This window comes from Nicotiana tabacum, chromosome 2 (genome assembly GCF_000715075.1).
Source record: "Nicotiana tabacum cultivar K326 chromosome 2, ASM71507v2, whole genome shotgun sequence".
Lineage (NCBI taxonomy): Eukaryota > Viridiplantae > Streptophyta > Magnoliopsida > Solanales > Solanaceae > Nicotiana > Nicotiana tabacum.
Window position 1 is genome coordinate 36,122,913 of NC_134081.1, and position 19,268 is coordinate 36,142,180.

The window sequence follows — 19,268 nt, forward strand, 5'->3', positions numbered from 1 at the left end:
GGGAGATTCAGATTTGCTTATTCGGCAGGCTCAAGGTGATTGGGAAACTCGAGACATCAAGCTCATTCCATATAGACAATGTGTGGAGGATCTTAGAAAAAGGTTCAAGTCCATCGAGTTCAGGTACATTCCTAGGTTTCACAATGAATTAGGTGATGCCTTGGCCATCCCGGCCTCAATGCTTCCATATCCGGGTAATACTCACATTGACCCATTAGAAATTCAAATTCGGGATCAACATGGTTATTACAATACAATTGAAGCAAAATCAGATAGTGAACCATGGTACCGTGATATTAAACAGTTTCTGAAAACAAGAGAATATCCGGAACATGCTAATAGGGATCAAAAGAGAACTTTTAGGCGACTCTCTAATGATTTCTTTTTGAGTGGGGAAATCCTATACAAAAGAACTCCGAATATGAATTTGTTGAGATGTGTGGATGCCAAAGAACCTGAAATGATTATGAATGAAGTGCATTCGGGAGTTTGTGGTCCGCACATGAATGGATATGTTCTAGCAAAGAAAATCCTTCGGGCAGGATATTATTGGCTTACTATGGAACGAGATTGCTTTCGTTTTGTTCGCAAGTGCCACCAGTGTCAGATTCACAGTGATTTGATTCACTCGCCTCCTTCAGAGTTGTATCCTATATTGGCTCCTTGGCCTTTTGTTTCTTGGGGAATAGACGTCATTGGCCCAATCGAGCCAAAAGCTTCAAATGGGCATAGATTTATCTTGGTTGCAATTGATTACTTCACCAAATAGGTGGAAGCTATTACATTGAAAGCAGTTACCAAGAAAGCAGTAGTAGAATTTGTTCACTTCAACATCATCTGTCATTTCGGTATTCCAAAAATCATTATCACGGATAATGCTGCTAATTTGAATAGTCATCTGATGAAGGAGGTATGTGAACAATTTAAAATTGAGCATCGCAATTCTATTACTTACCGACCCAAAGCTAATGGAGCTGTTGAAGATGCGAATAAGAACATCAAGAAGATTCTTAGGAAGATGGTCCAAGGGTCTAGACAATGGCATGAGAAACTGCCTTTTGCTCTTTTGGGATACCGGACAACTGTCCGTACATCAGTTGGCGCAATGCTGTACTTATTAGTTTATGGCACTGAAGCGGTCATACCTGCTGAAGTTGAGATTCCCTCTCTTCAAATCATTATTGAAGCAGGGATCAAGGATACTGACTGGGTCAAGTCCTGATTGGAACAATTGAGTTTAATTGATGAAAAGCGTTTCGGCAGTTTGTTTCGGTCTATTATACCAACAAAGAATGGCACGTGCTTACAATAAAAAAGTGCGCCCAAGATAATTCGAGGTAGGACAACTTGTTTTGAAACGTATATTTCCTCACCAGGAGGAAGCAAAAGGAAAGTTCTCCCTGAGCTGGCAAGGTCCTTACCTCATAAAAAAAGTATTGTCAAAAGGAGCTTTACACTTGGCAGATATAGAAGGAAAAGTGACAGATATATCCGTCAACACAGACGTGGTCAAGAGATACTATGTCTGACATGCCTTTGCTGGGGCATTTTTATACTTAGCATTCTCAGGTTGGGATGACGAAAGGCTATCATTCTCTCTACCCAAACACTGGTCAACCCTAGTTAGCCCTTTGAAGCCTTGTTTATACTTCTTTGTTTTCCCCAATTTTGGAACCAATGTACTTAATCAAAAACAAAAAAAATCATCATCAAAACAAGTTCATGTTAATTGAACTACGTCCGACCTGATTCCGAAAGGATACGTAGGCAGCCTCACTCCGGGGTTCGGTCACACCAAAACAAAAATCCATATTTCCCTAGTATTCAAATAATCTGGGGCATGATTTTATTTTATTTTCGATGGTTGTTCAATCAAAATGGTTCCAAAAGTTATAATTCAGTTAAATAGTTCTTTTTATCTTTCCCTGCTAAGACCTTCTGATCAACTTTCGAGAATGCTAGGTCAGTATACTACGGGTAATGCCTCAGCCATTGAAGAGAGAAAAAATAAATGAGATAGTTTTATTGGTGAAAACTTTCACGGGAACTATAAGGTAATGGTGAGTTGAGAGAAAGGCAAATGAGAGAGGGCAATTGGTGAAAACCCACAAAGGGCATCATTGATCGATTTAAGGCTTCGTACATCCCGACACAAGCATGGTTAAGACAAAGAACTCAGTTTCAAAGTTAAGTTTACGACAGATTTTGAGAAATAGACGGTTCAAATGGATCGGGCATCCAGTCCAAAGTGCATGTCATGTTCATTGAAATCAGCATATTTCCTCCAGATAAGTTCTTTCTTATTTTTTCCTCTAAAAGGGACACTTCTTGATTAAGTTGTAATACCTATTAGTTCACCTTCTTATTTTCTTTCGCATTACTTTTTTGAGTCCCTTTCAGTCTAATTTTATCAAAGCAAAGCAAAGAAACGGCCGCAAAATTGGTTATAGTTTCCCCATTATATAAAGAAAAGATTGCTGGGCATAAACCATATAGGCAAAGTCATAAAGCCATCTGTGATTTTTCCTGACGAACAAAAGGCTTGAAGGATTGAACAATGTTTCAAGGGTCAACAAAAGTTACTTAGTTAAAAGTTATTTTGGGAGCAAGGTTGTTTGCACCATGAACACAAATGGTGATAGGCGCAAAATGGTTAGGTTTTGATGTTGAGAAAGAAGATCTCCAGAAAGAAAAGACAGAATCTCCCGGCAATTTGTACAATCATCAACGGAGTCAGTTTTTCTAACAAGTGTAATGGATGCAAGGTCAAGTCACCCAAGAAATCAAGGCCATAAACTGACCACCATTTTAAAACTAACAAATCTTTCTTTGTTCAGAATAGGAACATAACAATTTTAGGAAACAGTACGTGAAAAGACGAACACCACCAAGTGAAGTTCTCAAATCCTTGATTTTTTCCCAATATACATGTAATCATGTTATTTTAGTTTCATTATAAGGAATCAATACCCTATCTTCAACACAGGGTACTACATCCCCTGATTGCATTACTTTCTGCCAAAATAGGGTACTACATTCCCTAGTAGCATCCCAGAGTGCCAAGAGCCTCACCTTATTGCCAATATAGGGTACTATACCCCCTGGTTGCATTTCTTGTTGCAAACATAGGGTATGACATTCCCTAGTAGCATCCTAGAGTACCAAGAGCCTCACCTTATTGCCAACACAGGGTACTACATCCCCTGGTTACATTTCTTGTTGCAAACATAGGGTATGACATTCTCTAGTAGCACCCCAGAGTGCCTCGAGCCTCATCTTATTGCCAACACAAGATACTACAGCCCCTGGTTGCATTTCTTGTTGTAAACATAGGGTACGACATTCCCTAGTAGTATCCTAGAGTGCCACGAGCCCCATCTTATTGTCAACACAGGGTACTACATCCCCTGGTTGCCTTCTTTCTTGGTAACATAGGGTACGACATCCCTTATTATTAAAAAAAAGAAGAAGAAGCAAAGCCCATTTCTTTTTCAATTCTTTATTCTGTAATAGCAAAGATAATTTATTGTGTTTTCAATAACTCACAAAAATTTTCTAGTGCAAATTGGGGCAGAATAATTTTGTTCGTTTTGTTTATTTGTGATGGCTTGTAGGTTTTTCTGCAAAGCATGGATTGGATGTGCAAGAATAAGATTCTAGCTCTCGCCAGAGAAAGTGGAACGTTTGATCTCAAATACTAGCTGAACCAGCTTTGACATAATGCATGCAGAGACATAGGGTCAAGATCCATTTTCTCATCATCTGATCTAGAAACAAGCATGTGAGAATATTTCATAGTCTCTTACATCGAGAGTATCAAGCTTCAGTCTAAAGTCAATAGGAGAAGCAAGTCAAGAATCAAGACAAGACTCCAGATGGCATTTAGATAGGAATTTTGTAACTCTCTTAGATTTCAAGAGTATGTGATTTTCTTTTCTATGTAATAGTAGGAACCGCGGATCGGAACCTCGACGGAACTTCACTTGACTCTCCATCTAAGCATACTCTATCAGTCACTTTTTACTTGAACTACACGTGACCTGATTCCCTTATAACCCGGGATATGTAGGATGCCAAAAACCAAGGCTCGGTCACATCTTTTTCATTTATCTTCTTTTCCTTTTTAAATAATAGTGAGGTAAAAAATCAGTCACTTTGTTTATTTTCTTTACCTGAAAACTCTTCATGTTTTCAAATAAAGAAGGGCATGCTGTGAACAACTAAATTTTTACCACACCCAAATTCAATACTATTTTAGTGTAAATATATCTTTTAGGTCTAATCTAAATATTTTAAAATTTTATCTTACTCTTAATAGATTTTATTTGAAAATAAAGAAATTATAAAAAATAATTATTACAACAAAAAAATATATTCACATACTTATAGAATATATTTCATTTCTATTTGTAAAGAGAAAAAGAAAATTTTACAAAAAAATATTTAGTTTCTTTAATTAGTATTTTAATAAGTAAGCTATGGTATTTTTAGTATTATTTAAATTATATGTAAATATTTTGTTTAGTTTATTTATATTTTTTCTTTGTCTAAAAGAAGTGGGTTAACATTTTTATTTATGTATTTTACCTTACCTTTTTTCAAATAAATAAATAAATAAAAGTAATAAGATAATATTAAAATAAAAATCTGTGCTAAACTATCAACCATTATCCCCTAACAACTCCCTTTCCATCACGCCACTTTATACAAACGACTCTCTCACAATTTACTTCCACTCCCTCACGATATATGCACACACATAGTACACGATCTCTATAATTTTCCATTCAATTATCCATCATATAGTTAAAAACACATTAATGTATAAATAAAAGAACTACTGACGGACACAGAGGGAGGAGGAGAACGAGAAAAAGGAAAAGAGGGAATTGGGTAAGAAAGAAAGAAAGAGAGGTGAGAAAAGGTTTAACAGAAAGTTTGCTAATTTGAGTCTTTCATCTATCGTAGGAAAAAAGAAAAAGAAAAAAATCATAAATAGAGTTAGTAATGATATCTAAAGACATGATGGAGCTCTGAGTTTGAGTTTTAGTGAAAGTTCCTTTCGAGTTTCGCTTGCCTTGAGATTAATCGGGGAGAGTTTTGCTCGTAATTTTTCTGTTTGCGGTTCGCTGCTTTCTTGCATAGACTAGCTATGAAAGCCATATTTTCTTTCATAGACTAGCTAACTCATTACAATTTTTTACACCTTATATCTTAAAAAAAAAAAAATAACGATTGGCAATGTATTTGGAATTGTTAGGTTCACTAAAAGTTTATTGGCCTTAAAATTATTTTTTCAAAGTTTTCTTGTAGAGTCAAAAATTATTTTTTCAAAGTTTTCTTGTAGAGTCAACTTTCAGAAATGGGATTGACGTAATATTTAATATTTATGTCACTAACTGTTATGATTTATGGATATTCAAATTGTTCTATTTAGTTTCATAGTTTAGTTACTTTTATGTCAAACATATGTTTAGGAAAATTCACGTAACTCTTGTCAAGATATTTGAGAAATGAAGTTATTTGTTTTGTATTTATGAATTGAGCGACTTGTTCTTAAATAACTACTTCTTAACTTTGTTTTAATTACTATATTTATTTGTACGTTTTCTATTATGGTTTATGTGAATTAATTGTTTGGGTTGTTTCGTTCCATCCTATACTTTGTTATGAGTTTAGCAGTTGCTACGGGGAGGCTCTTAATTAATTAAGGTATTTCATAATTAACCCAAAAAATAAAGTAATGGCTTGCTAGTTAGAATTGAAAAAACAAATATTGATAAGTGAGGAAGAGATGTGGGTTACAAATTAATTCAAAACCGTTGCAAGAAATAAAAAGAGTGAAAAAAATTGTGAGAGAGTGAGATGAGTTAGGAATTGATTCAAGATTAGCCATGAACTAATTCAAGGCTCGTTGCAATAAGTAATAAAATAATATTAAAATATACAATTAAATATCTCGAATCTAAAAGAGACAAAATAATTGAGATACTCTAAAATATTAGAAAAATATTAGATGTACTTTAAATATTAGCTCATGTGTTCATACCCGAACTTTGGATTGATATGCTTAAGTATTAAAAGGATCATGTGCGCATTCCCGCGTCTTGATACCTTTAAATTCAAAATAATTATGTTTTAACCATGTGTACATTCCGTACCTTGGTTTAACATCTAACTTCAAAGAAATACCTTGTGTGCGTATCGCATCTGGGTCCAAACAATTAATAAAATATAATAAATTAAGTAAAGTGGTAATAGACAAGCCATAACCAATAAAAATACAAGAATAGCCAACAATTGATTTAAGCCTTACACTAGTCAATAAAGCGACCATGCTAGAACCACGGGACTCGAGAGGTGCCTTACACCTTTCCATCGGTCAACTGAATCCCTTACTCAATCTTCTGTTTTCGTAGACCATAAATTAGGAGTCAAACCTTCCTTTTGATAAGGGATTCAAGATAAAAGGTGACTTGGAACACCAAAACTCAATTCCAAGTGGCGACTCCAGATAATAAATTATTCCTTTTCAAAACGTCACTTTAATTAGAAAAATTCTTTTAAACAACCTCGTAATAAGGGTTGTGGGAAAAAAGAGGTGTGACACTCTTCATTTAAACTTTTCACCCAAACCTTTTGCCCTTGTGCCTAAGAGATTTCAACACTCTCAATCTTTTTCCTTCTGGTTTTCTGAATCTTCTATAAGAGTTTTTATTTTCCAATCACCCATTTTCCTTCATCCAAACTTTCTTTTCTTCACTTTTCTTCTAATTTAAAAGCAATGGCTAAGATTTCAAAATTCGTTCCTAAAAAAAAAACTCCTTCTGCCTCGCAACCGACTGGCGTCTACTGCTACCGAGGAATCGACACCGGAACCTCCTCTAAAAATGTTCATCCCCATGGGGTGCCTGACCAGTGCTGATTTCAACATCGAGAAAACCTCCTCGGTACCGGTCGGTGTGAGCTGGTTTCGAGATATATCTGCTCGATCACCGAGGACGTCCTCTCCGAGCACGTAGTGGTAATGAGCACGTAGTGGTCCCCAAGCCCGAGGAAGCTATTACTACCCACATGGAGGGTTCTTTAACTGTTTACACTTATCCCTTCATGCTGGGCCCCTTGGACCCGATCATTATTGCCTTTTGTAAGAGGTACGAAGTGACCCTCGGTCAAATTCACCCTTCTTTTTGGAGGATAGTAATTCTCCTCTGTTTCTTCGTAAGCAAGATCGACGGGTATCCCTTCACCATCGACCATTTCATGCGCTTATATAGTCCCCGACTCTATCGAGGAGGATTGATCAAGCTTGCCCGTTGGGCCAGTAAGGCCCTGTTCTCGAGCATCGACGAAGATCGGGATTAAGGCTGGTTAGGCCGATTCGTCCGAGTAAAGACCTCGGATTTGATCCCAGTCGAGTATATATCATTTCTTGAGAAGTGGAACATGTCACGTAAGTATAATCTTACTTTTAAGATTTTATTCATTTCTCTTCCTTTTCCTCTCTTCTCATTAGTGTTTTGTGGTGGTGCAACTGTCGCTCGGATCCCTGATGCAGTTCCCCGACTCAAGGAGTGGGTCGAGGGTATTGTAACACAGAGGCCATATTCCGAGCGTTCGTGGGGCGAGCTTTTGAAGGGCCGATGGGAGGCCCGTTACCATGGTGAGATTTTTGTTAAGTGACATCTGATTTCCCTTTCGCACTATCGATTTTTGACTTGTTTTACTTCTTTTTTGCAGGTTTATCAAAAGATGTTGAGATGAGGCCTCCATCCGGTAATGACGATATCTTCATCGAGCCCCCTGCTTCGAGACATGATAAAGAGAAGAAAATAAAAAAGGCTCCGAGTTCTCCGGGCCCTGAGAAGAACAAGCCAAAGAGGAGATTGGTGCGAAAATCCAAGGAAAGCACCAGTGCTCGAGCACTGTCTCCGGACTCACTCTATCGATTGAGGGATGAGTTCGAGGGGGATGGAGAATCCTTCAATATGATGGTCAACGTGCTGCTGCGGCTCGAAGGGCAAGGGACCTACGTACCAGAAGGAGGCGAGACCGATCTTCATCAAGTCGGGGAGGCAGAGGAGGAGGCAGGAACTGAAGCTTCCCGGGATGCGGGCAAAGCCCCGCAGGAAGCACTTGGCCCTATAGAGATTTTCCGAGTCACCCTCGTTCACATAGTCGATGTTCAACGAGGCCCAAGCTACAAAAGATCGCCCCATCGAAGGGGCGCATGGAGCAGACGACCTTTTCCTCGATTTTTTTGATGGCGTGGATTCGACGGTCACAGAGGATGCCACCGGGTTGGGTGGCTTAGAGATACCGAGGAAAAGCCAATCCCCGGAAGAATGCGGGCCCTTCTCGAGCCCGAAATTGGTTAGTAAATTTTCTGCTCTGAGTGCATATCCCGATCGGAAACATACCATTGTTATTTCCCTTCTGGAGGACGCCCGGGTTCTTTCCGCCCCCGTGGGGGTGGCTAGTTATCTTCGGTGTCTGGTGACCGAAGATGATCAAACCAAGATGAATGTGGTGGATGCACCCTGCCTTTTCATCGAAACACAACAGACGCTGAACCGGGTAACTTTATGCTTTCCTAAGTGATTTTTTGATTTACACTTAGATTATTTCGTAGATAACTTAGTGTTTCTCTTCGTGCTCATAGGCCTCGGTGCTTCATCACGAGACTTTTTTAAGGTACCGGGACGAGCTGAAAAAACTAGAAGCTGAAGTTCGAGAGCTCACTAAGAAGAGAGACGTCTTTAAACTTCTTAGCGAGTAGTTCGAAGGGGAGGCTAAGAACCTCCGTGCCGAGCTGGAAGTTGCTCGAAAGGAACATACTGATTTGGTCGAGCAGTTAAAAGTTTTTAAGGTTAGTGACGATGAATTTGATTCGGTGACTGATGGTAAAAATCTGCAGGTCCAGCAAAAACTCGATTGGATTGACCAACTCTGAGCTGAAATGGATATAGTCAAAGCTGAGACCGATGAATGGAGAGGTAGAATGGATCGTATGGCTTCGGAAAAAGAGGCTACTCAGGCATAACTAACTTCGGCTGAAATCCAGCTTAGAGCGACAAAGGAGAGGGCCGAGGTTCAGACCAAAAAGTTTGAGGAGATTCAATCTCGGTTAGGTTCGGCTGTCTCAGATCGAGAAAGTCTGGGCAAGGAGCTTAAAACGGCCAAGTCAAAGGTCATTGTGGTCAAAGATGAAGTTGATGAAATGGTGGACCGGTACAAGGCTGATACCGAGGCGGCTCAGGACCTTGTAAAAAAATATAGTTGAGCATATGAAGTGGCAATTCCAAAGGGAGGCCCTCTAGGAAGTTCACGATCGGGGTTTTGATTTATCGTCTAAGATTGAGAATGACAAGGTACTCGAAGCCGAGGTCAGGAAGCTGGCCTATCCCGAGAAGGAAGATTCTGAGGACTCAAGAAGGTCTGAGGGTGGAGAAGACCTCGGGAATCCCGGTGACGAGGCGGGCTCCGGCCAAGATCAGGCTGCTTAAGTGCCTCTGTTTGATTTTACTTCTTTTCTTTTTGTATTTAGTACTTTTTGTCAAGGTCGTTTGTCCTTTGTAAAGATTATACATCATAAATACAAATTTTCTATTTCTCTTTGATAATTCTCGAGTCTTTCCTTTGCCTTTCTTTTTATGTTTTGCAAAGATTGAAACGCCTTAGCATTAAATAGCCATGTTCGAAGTTTCGAGCAGGTTCTGCCTTTGATTTCATTTTTTCTAAGGCATCGTGGGGATCCGGTATGATCGAAATTTTTTTCCAAAAGTACTTATAATTCCTTAGATTATAATTTGCCGAAGGTACCTTTTGTTACGGGTTTCGGATGTCTCCGAGCCGTTTTAGTATAGCTGTAGCCTTTAGTTCGGGCGATGCTAATTAGACTTTGTGCCCTCAGGCTTTTATACACCGGAATGGCCGTAGCCTTTTAATTCGAGCAACGCCGAATAGACTTTGTGTCCTCGGGATTTTATATCCCGGAATGGCCGTAGCCTTTTAGTTCGGGTAACGCCAAATAGGCTTTGTACCCTTGGGCTTTTATATCCCGGAATGGCCGTAACCTTTTGCGGTAGTCTCCGAGTGATGTGACCCTTAGGCTTGATATCTTCGGGGAGCCAAATGAAATATCTTTGAGAGGACAAGAACTTTTATCCACAAGGCATAGACTTCCTTTCGATTTTGTGCGTAGTATACAAAGTTAAACTTGTATTTTGTGTCCGGGATCGGGTGATCTATGTGGGCACGATTAAATCGATCGTTTGGTCTTTACAAAGGATCTTATTGACTGAGCCTAGATTGCTAGAGCACAAGAATCAAAAATTAAAAATTATTTCCTTTCCAAAATTATTTCCCCGGATTATGCCCCCAGTGTTTGGGGTTTGTCGTAGATAAGCATCGAATACTGTTGACTTCGATTCTAAGTTAGCACGATTTCACTGTTGCCTCGTTAGAAACCTTGCCGGAAAACCCATTTGGGACAAAATTGGATTAAGGAAAAAAGAGTGTAACGCATGCTTTCAGGCCTAAATGATTGTGTCGTGTACCTGCAAGTGTTAGTCAAAAAATATAGCTGAGTAAAAGAAGGTGATCGGGGTTGTACCTTAGTAGTAATACCGCTTTAAGTGGGTTATGTTCCAGTTGTTCGGTAATTGTTCACCGTTCATGGTTCTGAGTTTGTACAACCCTTTCCCGGTGACCTCGATAATTTGATACGGACCTTCCAGTTTGGTCCCAGTTTTCCTTCGTTCGGATTTCGAGTGTTCGGCGTGACCTTCCTTAGTACCAAATCCCCGATATTAAAGTATCGAAGGTTAGCTCTTCGATTGTAATATCTCTCGATTCGTTGTTTCTGGGCTGCCATTCGGACGAGGGCGGCATCTCGCCTTTCATCTAGTAACTCGAGGCTCGTGTTCAGGGTCTCGTAATTTGTTTTTTCGGTAGCGTATCAGAACCTGAGACTCGGTTCTCCGACTTCGACCGGTATTAGAGCTTCAGTGCTATAAACTAGTGAGAACGGAGTGGCTCCGGTACTAGATTTTGAAGTCGTACGATATGCCCACAGGACTTCGGGCAAGATCTCCTTCCATTTTCCTTTGGCGTCGAATAACCTCTTTTTGAGGTTTCAGATTATGGTTTTATTGGTGGATTCTGCTTGTCCGTTCCCATTAGGATGGTAGGGAGTTGATAAGATCCTTTTGATATTATGGTATTCGATAAACTTGCTTACTTTGCTACCAATGAACTGTTTTCCATTGTCGCACACGATCTCGGCCGGTATTCCGAACCGACATATGATGTGATCTCAGATAAAATCGATGACTTCCTTTTCTCTGACCTTCTTATATGGCTGTGCTTCCACCCATTTAGAAAAATAGTCAGTCATAAATAAAATAAATTGAGCCTTACCGGGTACCCATGGAAGGGGACCAACGATATCCATCCCCCATTTCATGAATGGCCACGGTGATAAGACCGAATGTAGCAACATCCCTTTCCATGTCGATCCAGTAGTAGATGACCTGATTATTTTTCGGACCAAAACATCGGTACCTGAATGATTTCCGTAGGTGCATTCGTGGATTTCCCTCAGAATGTATTCGGTATCTCTCGGTCCTAAACATATCGCGATCGGGCCATCGAACATTCTTCTGACTAAGGTTCCGTCCTCGAACAGACTAAATCGGGCTGCCTTCGTACGTAGGGCCCTCGATTCCTTTGGATTTGAGGGCAATTTTCTGGTTTTCAAGTATTCTATGTATTTGTTTCTCCAATCCCATGTTAGGCTCGTTGAGTTTATTTCGGCATGGCCTTCTTCGACTACCGATCTCATTAGTTGTACGACTGCCCCTGTATTGAGCTCATTGTCTTCTACCAATGATCCCAAGTTAGCGAGGGCATCGACCTTATTGTTTTGATCACGAGGCACATGTTGTAGAGTCCATTCCTTGAACCGGTGTAATGTTACCTGTAATTTATCCAGGTATCTCTGCATTCGTTCTTCTCTTACCTCGAACGTCCCATTAACTTGGTTTACCACAAGGAGGGAATCTCACTTAGCTTCGATCGCCTCCGCCCCCAAGCTTTTGGCTAGTTCGAGACCTGCAATCATGGCCTCATATTCGGCCTCATTGTTAGTCAATTTTATAGTTCTAATAGATTGTCTAACTACATTGCCCTTTAGTGGCTTTAACATGATGCCAAGTCCGGACCCCTTTGTGTTCGAGGCACCGTTTGTAAAGAGGCCCAGATCCACGAAAAAGTCCCCGAGTTCAATAATAACTCTCTTTCGACTTCGGGTACCTGCGCTGGCGTAAAATTGGCCACAAAGTCTGCCAAAATTTGAGATTTAATGGCGGTTCGGGGCCGATACTCAGTATCGTACCCGCTGACCGCAACGGCCCATTTGCCAACCCTCCCGAGAGTTCGGGTTTATGCATTACATTTATCAATGGGTAAGTAGTCACAACACGTATGGGGTGACATTGAAAATATAGTTTCAACTTCCTAGAGGCGTTTAGCAAGGCGAGCGCCAATTTCTCTAGGTGAGGATATCTAGTTTCAGCCTCACCTAAAGTTCTACTAACATAGTAAATTGGAAATTGTGTACCTTTTTCTTCCCGGACCAGGACTCCACTTACCGCTATCTCTGATACCGCCAAGTATAGGTATATATGTTCATCTATATTCGGCATGTGGAGCAGTGGAGGGATCGATAGATATCACTTGAGTTCCTCCAAGGCCCGTTGGCATTCTGGGGTCCACGAAAGGTTGTTATTCTTCTTTAGTTGCGAGAAGAATCAGTGACTCTTATCGGAGGACCTCGAGATGAATCGCCCCAGAGCGGCTATGCGTCCGATTAGCCTTTGCACGGCCTTTACGTTATCTTTGATGGCTTTGATTTTATCGGGCTTGATCTTGATTCCTCGATTGGATACCATAAATTCGAGGAATTTACCCGATCCAACTTCGAACGCGCACTTCTCCGGGTTCAGCTTCATGTTATAATTTTTCAATACGTTGAAGGTTTCCTGCAAGTATTTTAAATGGTCCTCTGCTCGCAGGGACTTAAACAATATATCGTCAATGTAAACCTCCATTGATATTCCTATTTGTTCCTCGAACATCCGATTTACTAGGCGTTGGTAAGTGGCACCAACATTTTTTAATCCGAATGGCATCACGTTATAGCAGTATATGCTGTACTTAGTGATAAAGGAGGTTTTTTCCTGATCATCCGGGTTCATCCGTATTTGGTTGTACCCGGAGTAGGTGTCGAGAAAACTAAGGATCTCGTGACCGACCGTGGCATCGATCATACGATCGATGTTGGGCAGGGGGAAGGAGTCCTTGGGACACGCTTTATTCAAATCCTTATAGTCTACACACATTATTAGTTTATTCCCTTTCTTAGGAACTACCACTACATTCCCTAACCAATTCGAGTATTTAACCTCCCGAACGGACACTATATTAAGGAGTTTGGATACCTCATCCTTGATGATAGCATGTTTGACCTCAGACTGGGGCCTCCTCTTCTGTTTGACCGGGTGGAACTTCGGATCCAAGCTTAGCTTGTGAGTGGTTATCTTCGGCGGTATCCCTGTCATATCGAGGTGGGACCAAGCAAAATAATCTTTGTTAGCTATAAAAAATTGAATGAGTTTTTTCCTGAGCTCGAGGTTTAACCTTATGCCTTGGCAGGTGCTCACTTAGTACGACCTGTTCTAGTTCCTCGACCGTTGATTATGTAGCGTCAGAATCGTTGGGGGCTATGAAAGATCTGGGGATTCCGTAATCATTGCCCTCGTCGACCCCTCGATCCTCTGATTTTGTCGAGGCTGGAATTGGTGATTGCTATTTTTCCCCATTTTCGACCACCGAATTCGGACCCTTAGATATCGAGAGTGTGGATGCCTAGATCACCTCATCGACCACGAATATCTCCCTTGCGGCCAGTTGTTCCTCGTAAACTGTTTTGATTCCTTCGGGTATCTGGAATTTCAGCACCTGGTGTAATGTCGAGGGTATTGCTTTCATGTTGTGAATCCATGGCCTTCCGAGCAAAGCGTTGTATCTCATATCCCCTTCGATTACATAGAACTTGGCTTCCTGAATGGTTTTGGTGACATTCACTGGTAATGTTATTTCTGCTTTAGTGGTCTCACATGCCATATTGAACCTGTTTAGGACTCAGATTATAGGTACGATCTGATCTTGTAGGCCGAGCTGTACCATGGCCTTCGATCTGTTGATGTTGGCCGAGCTACCTGGATCAACCAACACATGTTTAACTCGATATTTATTTATGAGTACTGATATTACCAGTGCATCATTGTGGGGTTGTGCGATCCCCTCTGCGTCTTTGTCGTTGAATGACAAGGTTCCTTCTAGTAGGTGATCTCGAGTTCGTTTTTCCCTCGTGATGGATAGTTTGGTGCGTTTCAGCATTTGTCCCTGGGGGATGTCGGCCCCATCGATGATCATATTTATGACGTGTTGAGGTTCCTCTGGTTCAGTTCATTTATTAGAATCCCTGTTCCTAAAATGGCTCTTGGCTCGATCAGTGAGGAATTCTCGGAGATGTCCGTTGTTGAACAACAGGCTACCTCTTCCCTTAATTGTCGACAATCTTCCGTTCTGTGACCATGAGTGCTGTGATATTTGCACATTAGGTTAGGATCCCTTTAATCTAGTTCAGATTGCAAAGGTCGAGGCCATTTGGTATCTTCAATGTTTCTGATGGCAGACACGATAGCAGAGGCATCGATGCTGAAATTGTACTCTAATAGCCTCGGTGCTTCTTTAGGCCCGATGGGTTTATCAAAGCTGTTTCTACTCATGAGTCCTCGGTTGTTCTGTCCTCGGTCATTTCTTCTTTCATTTCTCATAGGGTTTTGCCCAGACCCACTGCTTCTCCGGTCCCTATTGTACAGTTAATACCAATCCCGGTTTGATCTAGGTTTGTGATCGGTGTTTCTCTTGACTCGGTCGAGGATCCTGACGGGATGTACGGATCCGGAAGGTGTTTGTGATCGGTGTTTCTCTTGACTCGGTTCGACCCTGATTTTTGATTGGTACCGGTTATGGACATCGGTCCAAGTGATTGTTGGATATTCTACCAAGTTTTGTTTTAACTACTGTGAAGCCAGCGAGCTTCGAACGTTGAGTCCTTAGGTGAAAGCCTGAAGTATAAGAGGTTACGTGCTCGTTCGATTCAATCGTTCTGTTGTACTTAGGGATCTCGGGCATGCGGAACTTTTTAGGGATCGGTTTTGGAGCCACGCTCGGGGGAAAAGGTTGTTGAATAAATTTCTTGGAATCCAGGCCCTTCAATATCGGGGGTGTTCCTGGGATTTGGTCGACCCTGGAATTGTAGGTTTCCACCTTTTTATCATTGGATTCGATTTTCTTTTCCCCCGTTTCTATCCGTTTCGTCTATTCTTCGAGCAATTTCATGATTTCGGGGTTAGTCCCCAATTCACTCTCGCTCGTTCTTTCCGAAATTGGTTCGTTCCTGTGGATGGCTTCCTAGGGGAGCTCGGGTTCATTCCGGCTTGGTGTTCTACCTTGGTTCTGCAATTGAGCTATCGCCAGCTGTTGAGCCTGTAGCATTTCAAAGATCATACGTAGGTTGATCCTATCATTTTCGCCGTCGTGCGTGCTTTGGGAAATCGAACGCACTTTCTTGCGCATGATGTTTTTAGGGTTCGTGGGCTGGTTTGTGTCGATGGCCATATGCGAACAGGCATCGATGGGAACCACCACCGTGATTCTACCAAGATTGACCGGTGTTGCCTCGTTACCGAGAGCTGCATTGTTGTTCCTGCCATGGTGGCTGGATACTGTGTCCATGTTCAGAGGGATATATTATAGGTTTGATATTTCGATCTTGACCTAGAATCAAAAACACTTCAAAGAGCAAGTGTAAAATAGGGTGTGTTATGATAATTTGTATCAAATCGCAGCTATTATCCTTAGCCCCACGGTGGGCGCCAAAAACTTTACCCTCAAAATCGGATAACAATTGAATTTGTTAGTAGTTTAAAGGATATGCGGATTAATTTGATACTGAACGATAAATTTGATAGCAATTGAAATAAATAACGATAAATTAACTGCATACCACAAGAATTGGATAATTTTATCCTAGGAAATCTGGCCACCCTCGAGCTGAATGTACTCTGATCGACACCAAGACACCAAACAATAAGAACTTAAAAAATAACGGTAATGTATTGCTTATGAGTGTATGATACAATGCCCCTCATTAATTGTTATGCCCCCTTTATATATATTAGAGGAGTCCTACTTTTAGGGTATTATTCTATTATTCTTCAAAAGGTAAAAAGTCATTGATTTACTGACTGTTGGTCCCCCCTTTTTGGTATGTTCCGTGATTTTTGCCGTAATGTCCGGTTAATTGCGGGAATTTCGAACCCTTGTCGGATAAGATGGAAATATTTTCCTTGAGATCGTTATAACCGGGACCGGTTATGACCTCGGTAAACTCGAAGGCAAGTCTGGTGGTTCCGGTGGATAATTCGGCAAGGGAGGAGCCGATCTTTGGGATTTTATCATCATTTCTCAATCCCGGCCTATCGTGTTGGATGCTCGGTCAAATCCCGAGTTCGATTTTATCCGTATACAATATGATATTGGTACGATGAGTATTTCCGTACAGTTTGAAATGAGAGTGGTTTGTTGGTTATTACCGTGCGAAAGGAAAGAAAGTTGAATTTCTGTTATGATCTCTCGTTTGTTAAGTACTTACATGCCCTTTTACTTTGGTTTCTATTAACGTTAGCTGTTTTGTATGATACTTCCGTTTGAGTTCCTTACGTAATTACTTATGTGATTTCATTTTGGCATGTTATAATTATAGCTATGTCTTTACCTTCTCTGTTATTAATACACCTACATTCTTACTTGATTTACTTCTGTTACATACCTTATTCGAATTCATGTCTTTACTTGTTATTAGACCATACCTGTAATTGTCACGTGATTAACTTGTTAGATGCTTTAACCTACTACACGTCTTCACTCACTATATGCTTTCACTTATGTGATGACTCGATAGGTCATCTTTAAATTTAACATTCAATTATATGCTCTGAGACCTCAAATAGCACCATTTAGCATTCCTCGACTTGCGTGCGTAATTCGTATATTTTTTTACGGAAAGCTTTTATGTGAAAAATTGATAAAAATGTGAAATAGCGCATTAAAACTCACTTAAGTTGACTTCGGTTAACATTTTTAGCAAATAGACCCGAATCAGTATTTTGACAGTTTCGATAAGTCCATATCGTAATTTGGGACTTGGGCGTATGCCCGTAATTTAATTTGGAGGTCCCTAGCTTGAGTTATCGCCATTTATTGAAAAATTAAAAGTTTGATAGCTTAAGGATTTCAAAGTTTGACCACAAATTGACTTTTATTGATATCGGGCTCGAATTTCGATTCCGAAAGCTGGAATAGCTCTGTTATATCTTTTGGGACTTACGTGCAAAAATTTAGGTCATTCCGGACTGTTTTGACGTGTTTCGGCGCGAGTTTTAGAATTGAAATTTTCATAAATTCATTAAGTTCGAATCATGGTGCGAATTGTAGTCTTGACGTTGTTCGACTTGCTTTGAGACTCCGAGTAGGTCCGTATGATATTTTAGGACTTGTTGGTATATTTTCTAGAGGTCCCGAGGGCCTCTGGTGGGTTCCAGATGGTTAACAGATTAAAATTTGGACTTAAGAAAAATATGGAATTTTGGCCTTCAGGTGCAATCGCACCTGTGGATTTTTGACCGCAGCTGCGAGCTCGCAGAAGCGCCTGATCCATCGCAGATGCAGAGCGGAGGAAGGGCAGCCAGTGATCGCAGAAGCAGACAACTCCTCTGCAGAAGCGAGCCAGCCCGCATAAGCGACAGCCATCCTCGCATCTGCGAGACCGCAGATGCGGCCAATGCAGTGCAGAAGAGAAAATACCTGGACAGAATAAAATCAAAGGAGTCCGAGATTTTTCTCATTTTGGACATATCAAGTACGGGTTGGGGCGATATTTGAGCGAGAATTCACGGGAAAACTTGAGGTAAGTCACTTGTGATCCTTGTTAGTCAATAATATTGAATTTTCATTGAGTATTCCAACTAGATTACGTATTTTTGAGGTGAAATTTGAGGATTTGGGCCTAGGGATTTGAAAATAAGATTTGGAGATTTGAAGGTCGAGTTGATGTCGGAATTTGATAAAATTTATATGGTTGGACTCATGGTTGAATGGATATTCACATTTTGTCACATTTGTCCGGTTTCGAGACGTGGCCCCCACTGTTGATTTTTGAGTTGAATTTAGGATTCTAATTGGAAAATTTAGAACTTTCATATATAATTGGTTTCTATAATTCGTGTTGAGTATATTGAATTGTTTGTGATTAGATTCAAGGCATTCAGACACCAATTCACGAGGCAAAAGTTTATTGGAATCTTGAGTTGGTTGCAAAGCGAGGTAAGTGTCGTGGTTAACCTTGACTTGACGGAGTAGGACTTGTTTGTCTATTTGCTACGTGATTTAATGTATGGGTACAACGTATATGTAAGGTGACGAGTACTTATGCGTTGTGGTTGAATCAAAGCATGCGGGTGGAATTTGTTCATTTTGAATAATTACCTATTTTATTAAGATATTCCTGCTTAAGTTTATTATTGTTTATTTGATCATTGTTCATGAAATTATTGCTAATTTAATTATTTTTGAATATTTTGGAAGGAGAGGTCGGTATTCTGGTATTAAATTGATTGATAAGTATAGATCCCCGCATTTAAAATACTCTTTCGAATTAATATTATCATTGTCATGATGAGGAAGAGTGTAAAAGCATGAAGGGTGATGACGTACTATTTTCACATTATTATTTATTGATTTATAATGTGAGGAAGAGAGTTAAAGCACGAAGGGTGATGCCGTGCCATTTAAATTATTTATTCATCATACTGTGGCAAGAAAGAGTGTAAAAGTACGAAGGGTGATGTCGTGCCATTCATATTATTTATTTATCATTTCATGGGAAGGATGAGAGTAAAAGTACGAAGGGTGGTGCCGTGCCATTTTTATATTTTAGCTACCTATTTTGTTGTTGGTGAATTATTTGGCTGCTACGTGACACTTCCCAGGCTGAAATATTTATACAATTTCCCTTCACATATTCCTTCCCAAATTTGTAAAATTTCTTAATTACTGTGTTCAATATTGCTTCGTAT